The following is a 6316-nucleotide window of genomic DNA, read 5'->3' as shown; positions in this document are numbered from 1 at the left end:
CCATGCAGTATGGCCTCTCTGTCCAGGGTAAATGCCAGTGCCCATGGCAGTTCTGAGCAGTGGCTTAGGCAAGGGTTGGTGTGCACCCTCACACCTACACAGGGCCATTCTCATCCTTCAGTATTTTTTTTTTTTTTTGAGACGGAGTCTCGCTCTGTCGCCCAGGTTGGAGTGCAGTGGTGAGATCTCAGCTCACTGCAAGCTCTGCCTCCCAGGTTCATGCCATTCTCCAGCCTCAGCCTCCTGCGTAGCTGGGACTACAGGTGCCCGCCACCACGCCCGGCTAATTTTGTTTTTGTATTTTTAGTAGAGATGGGATTTCACCATGTTAGCCAGGATGGTCTCAATCTCCTGACCTCGTGATCTGCCCGCCTCAGCCTCCCAACGTGCTGGGATTACAGGCGTGAGCCACCGCACTCAGCCGCTTCAGACATTTTTTTTTTGAGACAGGCTCTCACTCTGTCACCCAAGCTGGAGTGCAGTGGCACAATCTTGGCTCATTGCAGTCTCAACCTTCTAGGCTCAAGGGATCCTCCCGCCTTATCTCCTGAGGAGCTGGGACCACAGGTGTGCCCCACCATGTCCAGCTAATTTTTGTATTTTTTGTAGATATGGGGTTTTTCCATGTTGCCCAGGCTGGTCTTGAACTCCTGAGCTCAAGTGATCCACCCACCTTAGCCTCCCACAGACCTATTATTTTTTCAGAAATAGGGTCTCATGGGCCAGGCACAGTGGCTCACGCCTGTAATCCCAACACTTTGGGAGGCCAAGGCGGGTATATCATGAGGTCAGGAGTTTAAGACCAGCCTAGCCAATATGGTGAAACCCCGTCTCTACTAAAAATACAAAAAAAAAAAAAAAAAATTAGCCAGGCGTGGTGGCGGTTGCCTGTAGTCACAGCTGCTCAGGAGGCTGAGGCAGGAGAGTTGCTTGAACCTGGGAGGTGAAGGTTGCAGTGAGACGAGATCGCACCACTACACTTACAGAGCAAGACTCTGTCTCACAAAAAAAAAAAAAAAAAGAAAAAGAAATACGGTCTCACTCTGTCACCTGGGCTGGAGTACAGTGGCATGATCTTAGCTCACTACAGCCTCAACCTCCCAGGTTCAAGTGATCCTCCCACCTCATCCTGCTGAGTAGCTGAGACTACAGCACGCGCCGCCACACCTGGCTAATTTAAAAATTTTTTTTGTAGAGACAGGATCTCCCTATGTTGCTCAGGCTGGTCTCAAACTCCTGAGCTCAAGTGATCCTCCTGCCTCAGCCTCCCAAAGTGGTGGGGTTACAGGTGTGAGTCACTGCACCTGGCCCATCCTTCAGGTCTCTCGAAGGTAAGGCTAGAGCTAGTGTCATCTGCTCTCTACCCTGACCCTATCTCTCCTCTGCAGCCTGTGCCTGTGACCCACAGGGCTCCATCTTGCTCAGCTGTGATTCACACATGGGCACCTTCTTCTTCAGAGAGGGCATCTTAGGGCTGAGGTGCCAGGCATGTGCTCATGGCTCCAGAAGTGCCTTCCCACACTGCACCTCCTGTCCCACCTGCTTCACCTTCTGAGACCAACTCCTGGCTCTGCTCCCACTGCAGCTGGAAGCTGTGGCCCAAGAGGTGGCCACCCTATGCTAGGGGATGCCTGGTGGGGATGTTAGGGGCCAGGGTGGACACCTGCAGGTCCTAGATTGGGTACTGAAGCAGGCACAGGCTGCTCCCTCCAACCTGGGACCCTGCCCACTGTTCAGTGGGCTCTTATTGCCTTCCACAACTCCTCCCATAGCCTGGACATAGAGTCATAGCCTTGGAGCAGCATCAGCAACAGGTACACAGCCAGGGAGACTGTGGGTGGGAGCCATGGGGGAGTCACAGGAAAGCATGGCTTGGACATGGTGTTGTAGGAGACATATTCCACATCTGACCCACGCCCACCAGCTGCAGCAAATCCAGGCCATAGCAAGCTCCACAGGGATCCAGGCACAGGAGACATGGTATTGGGAAAGGGGACCTTGGGGCATGACTGCCATGACCCACATGCAAGCAGCCGTGCAGATCATCCAGCGCTTCCTCATGGGTACGTATCTGCTTGTTGCATGTCTGTTCACAGCCAAGGGCAGGGTTAATAGGGTATGCAGGACACTATCATGATACTCCTTCCAGAATGAGGAATATTCATCAGGGCTGACCAGGGGTCAAGTGGGAACACTAGTGTGTGGGTAAATTTTCTTTTTTTTTTTTTGAGAGGAGTCTTGCTCTGTCACCCAGGCTGGAGTGCAGTGGTGCAATCTCGGCTCACTGCAACCTCCGCCCCCCGGGTTCAAGCGATTCTCCCACCTCAGCCTCCCAAGTAGCTGGGATTACAGGCACACTGTAATTTTTTTTTGTATTTTTAGTAGAGACGGGGTTTCACCATCTTGGCCAGGCTGGTCTTGAACTCCTGACCTCATGATCCACCTGCCTCGGCCTCCCAAAGTGCTGGGATTACAGGCGTGAGCCACCACGTCTGGCCATGCATGTGGGTAGATTTTTAACAACTGGCTGTGAGTCAGGGGAAACTGATTTGTAGCATTTGTCAGTATCCATGATGTAAGTAATGCTATCATGATTGATTTCAGTCCATACCATTTGACAACTTATTTGCAAAATTCCCAAAAATTTAACAATTGGCTGTTTTTATTTTATTATTATTATTACTATTTTTCAGAGGGAGAGTCTCGCTCTGTCACCCAGGCTGGAGTGCAGCGGCGTGATCTCGGCTCACCACAGCCGCCACCTCCTGGGTTCAAGCGATTCTCCTGCCTCAGCCTTCTGAGTAGCTGGGATTACAGGCACCCGCCACCACATCCAGCTAATTTTTGTATTTTTAGTAGAGATGAGTTTTCACTACATTGGCCAGGCTGGTCTCAAACTCCTGACCTTGTAATCTGCCTGCCTTGGCCTCCCAAAGTGCTGGGATTACCCTTTTTTTATTATCATTTTATTTTTTATTTTTTTTAGAGACAGAGTCTCGCTCTGTCACCCAGGCTAGAGTGCAGTGGTGTGATCTTGGCTCACTGCAAGCTCCGCCTCCCGGGTCCAAGCAATTCTCCTGCCTCAGCCTCCTGAGTAGCTGGGACTACAGGCATATGCCACCATGCCTGGCTAACTTTTTGTATTTTAGTAGAGATGGGTTTTCACCGTGTTGCTCAGGCTGGTCTCGAACTCCTGAGCTCAGGCAATCTGCCTGCCTCGGCCTCCCAAAGTGCTGGGATTACAGGCATGAGCCACTGCGCCTGGCCAACAATTGCCTCTTGTAAGCCTCCAGCACACCACTGGATAGTTGTGTCTAAGGCAGGATCAGTGAGAGGCTAGGGTCAGGGTTCGTTGGCTCAGAGTTCAGCGTTCAGGCCTAAGATCCCTACCCTCTTCCCCACACACAAAGGTGTGGACACCACAAGTGTGGAGCTGGCTGTCAGTGCCCCTTCCCCAAGGTGGGGGCAGTAGGCATTGCTCTTCTGCTGGGTCAGATCCAGGGTGCTCTCCCTGTACCGGATGCCATGGGCCAGAAGCTGCCCAAAGCTGAAGGCATCCTCCATCAGGCAGAGTGAACCAGGTGAAGGGCCAGGAGGCTGGAGGTGGAAGTCAGAGGGTGGGCAGAAAAGGGATGCCTAACTGAACACCTGTGTTCTTCAAGGAGGGTACAACCTGGGCCCAGCACCAAGCACTGGATGTTCAGGGGGTGCTGGCTGAGGGGGGAATGGAACTCATGCAGGGGCCGCAGAGCAAGGGCTACAGGAAGTGAAGTTGGCACTTGAAGGCCTGGAGGGCACTGTACAGGAGGTGATACCCTACTTGTACCCTCAGCTCCTTTACATCCCTTGTTCAATGACTGCTGTGATTTCCATTCTCCCTGAGATCCTTGACTCACTATGATACCACAGTGCTACCAAGTACCCTGACCGTGATAACACTCAGCCTAGTTGCTACTGTGCTGTGTCCTCTCTGTGACCCCCTAACCTTTGCCCCAGGTAGTAGGGCGCCTGGCCCAGATGGCACTGGCAGTTGAGGTGACCCCAGTCCCAGGGCGTCTGTCCAGTGTAGCTAAGGTGCTCAGGGCATGTTTTGTCCTGAGTCAGCAGCAGGCCCAGGAGGCAGAAGAATGGGCAGCATGAGTCGTAGGCAGGGCTGAGGGCCTGGGCAAGATGAAGTGGGGAAGAGTGGGCACTGGGGTCTCAGGGACCCCTCTGGAACAGTGGAAAGTGGGGTTTGGGCTGGGGCTGGGCTACACTGGACTGAGGCGGGATCTCAGTTCTAAATTCTCCTTTTCTCCAGGAACCTTAGGCAGTAATATATTTGAGGCAATATATTCTGGGTGGGGTGGGGATTCAGGTCCAGCCCTGCCCTAGGAGTTGCAGGTGGCCCCTTTGGCTGTGGCCGAGCTGCAGGAGGACACATATGGCCTGGTAGCCACTGTGCAGGATGCAAAAGAATGGGTGCAGCAGGCTTGAGCTGAGGCCCAGGAGCTCCTGAAGAAGGCATAAAGCAGCTTCAGCTGCCTGCATGGTGCATGGCTGGCCTGCAGTAGGGCAGGCACAGGGAACGGTTTAGGGTCAGATGGAAAGGTCAGGGCCAGAACAGGGATGTTGTGGAAGGGTTAAGGCTGGGTCCAGATCAGATCTTGACTCATGTAGGGATCAGAGCTAGGGTCAAGGTTTAGACCAGGGATCAAGTGTTGATTAGGTTCAGGGTTTATTTAAGGTTAGGGCTGGGTCAGGGTCAGGGTTGTGATAGAGACTGGGGCCAGGATCAGAGGTTAGAGCCAGGGGTCAGAGCCTGGCTCAGATGACCTGACCCCAGGGTTGGAGTGCTGCTTGACACAGAATGCACAGGCACTGGGCAAGAAGGCAGCCACCCTGCAGGCCCTGGAGCAGCAGGCAGCTGAGCTGCTTGGGCACATGATGTGCTTTGCCACCAATAAGTATGCCACCTGCTAATTACTGTCTATGGAAGCCATTAAGAAGGACTGTGGGATCACCTGGGTAACTCAAAGTGGCCCTAGAGTGATCCAGGAATCTCCTGGCCTTGGGAGACCAAAGATCCTACTGAGTGCCCACTGACCCTGAGTGACCTTCCCCATGTGGCCCCACGATGTCCCCCAGTGGCCCTCTGACCTTGAGAAAGCAGACAGATCATGTAACTCCCTGAGGCCATCTAGTGTCCCAGACCCTGATACACCTTTATCTCTGAGTGATCTAAAACTGTGAGACTACAGTGCTGGCATTCTCCACTCAAAATAAATAGATAGGGCCTGGCACTATTTACTGGCTCATGCCTGTAATCCCAGCGCTTTTGGAGGCAGAGGCGGGAGGATCACCTGAGATCAGGAGTTCAAGACCAGCCAAGCCAACATGGTGAAACCCCATGTCTACTAAAAATAGAAACATTAGCTGGGCGTGGTGGTGGGCGCCTGTAATCCTAGCTACTTGGGAAGCTGAGGCAGGAGAATCGCTTGAACCTGGGAGGCAGAGGTTGCAGTAAGCGGAGATCTCGCCACTGCACTCCAGCCTGGGTGACAGAGCGACACTCTGTCTCAAAAAAAAAAAAAAAAAAATTAAAATTCTCAGTAATTTCTAGTATCCCTGATCCCCCAGGTTGAGTACATGATCCTCAGGGTGACTGGAGACCTCTACTCCGGATATCCAGAATAACTCCCAGCGATGCCTAAAGTCCAGCGGATTGACTGACCCCCACCCAACCCTCACCCAACCCCCACCCCCGCCGCCCCCATGCTCCTTTGTGAAGTGGGGTGATTCCCCTGAGGAACTATCATCAGCTCTCTTCCCTGGATGGCAGCTCAGGGCACTCCCTGCCAGGACTGTGGAGGCGGCAGGCCAGACCCAGCCCTAAAGACCGGAGGACCCCATGTTTCACCCAGCTTCCCGTTCCCAGGGCCCTGGGTGGGGCGCGCCCCATATCCCCCACCCTCTTTCCTCCTTCTCTCCCCCTCCACGCCGCCGCGCACATTCCAATCCCAGGCTCCTGCGATCCCGGCAGGCCAAAAAGTCTGGAGCGGATAAATAGCCACAAGATCCGGAGTCGCTCGCCGTAGCTCTGGTCCAGTGTCCACCACCCAGAGCCTATTTCCATACAGGGAAACCCGCAGCACTTCTCGTGCCTACTTACCGTAGTGACTAGTGGGGGAGGCAGTGACCCCCCTGGAGCTGTGCTTCGGGCTGGGTGTGCACTTTCCCCATCTCTCCCCCAGCCCCATCCTGTCCAGTCCCTAGGACTACCCGAGAGCCCCCCACAGCCCTGAATAGGGGAATTTGTTGCTCCTGCTGGTGCCCT

The sequence above is a fragment of the Gorilla gorilla genome, chromosome 2, assembly GCF_029281585.2.
Source record: "Gorilla gorilla gorilla isolate KB3781 chromosome 2, NHGRI_mGorGor1-v2.1_pri, whole genome shotgun sequence".
Classification (NCBI taxonomy): domain Eukaryota; kingdom Metazoa; phylum Chordata; class Mammalia; order Primates; family Hominidae; genus Gorilla; species Gorilla gorilla.
The sequence above is the reverse complement of the archived record's forward strand: the minus strand, read 5'-3'. Positions refer to the sequence as shown.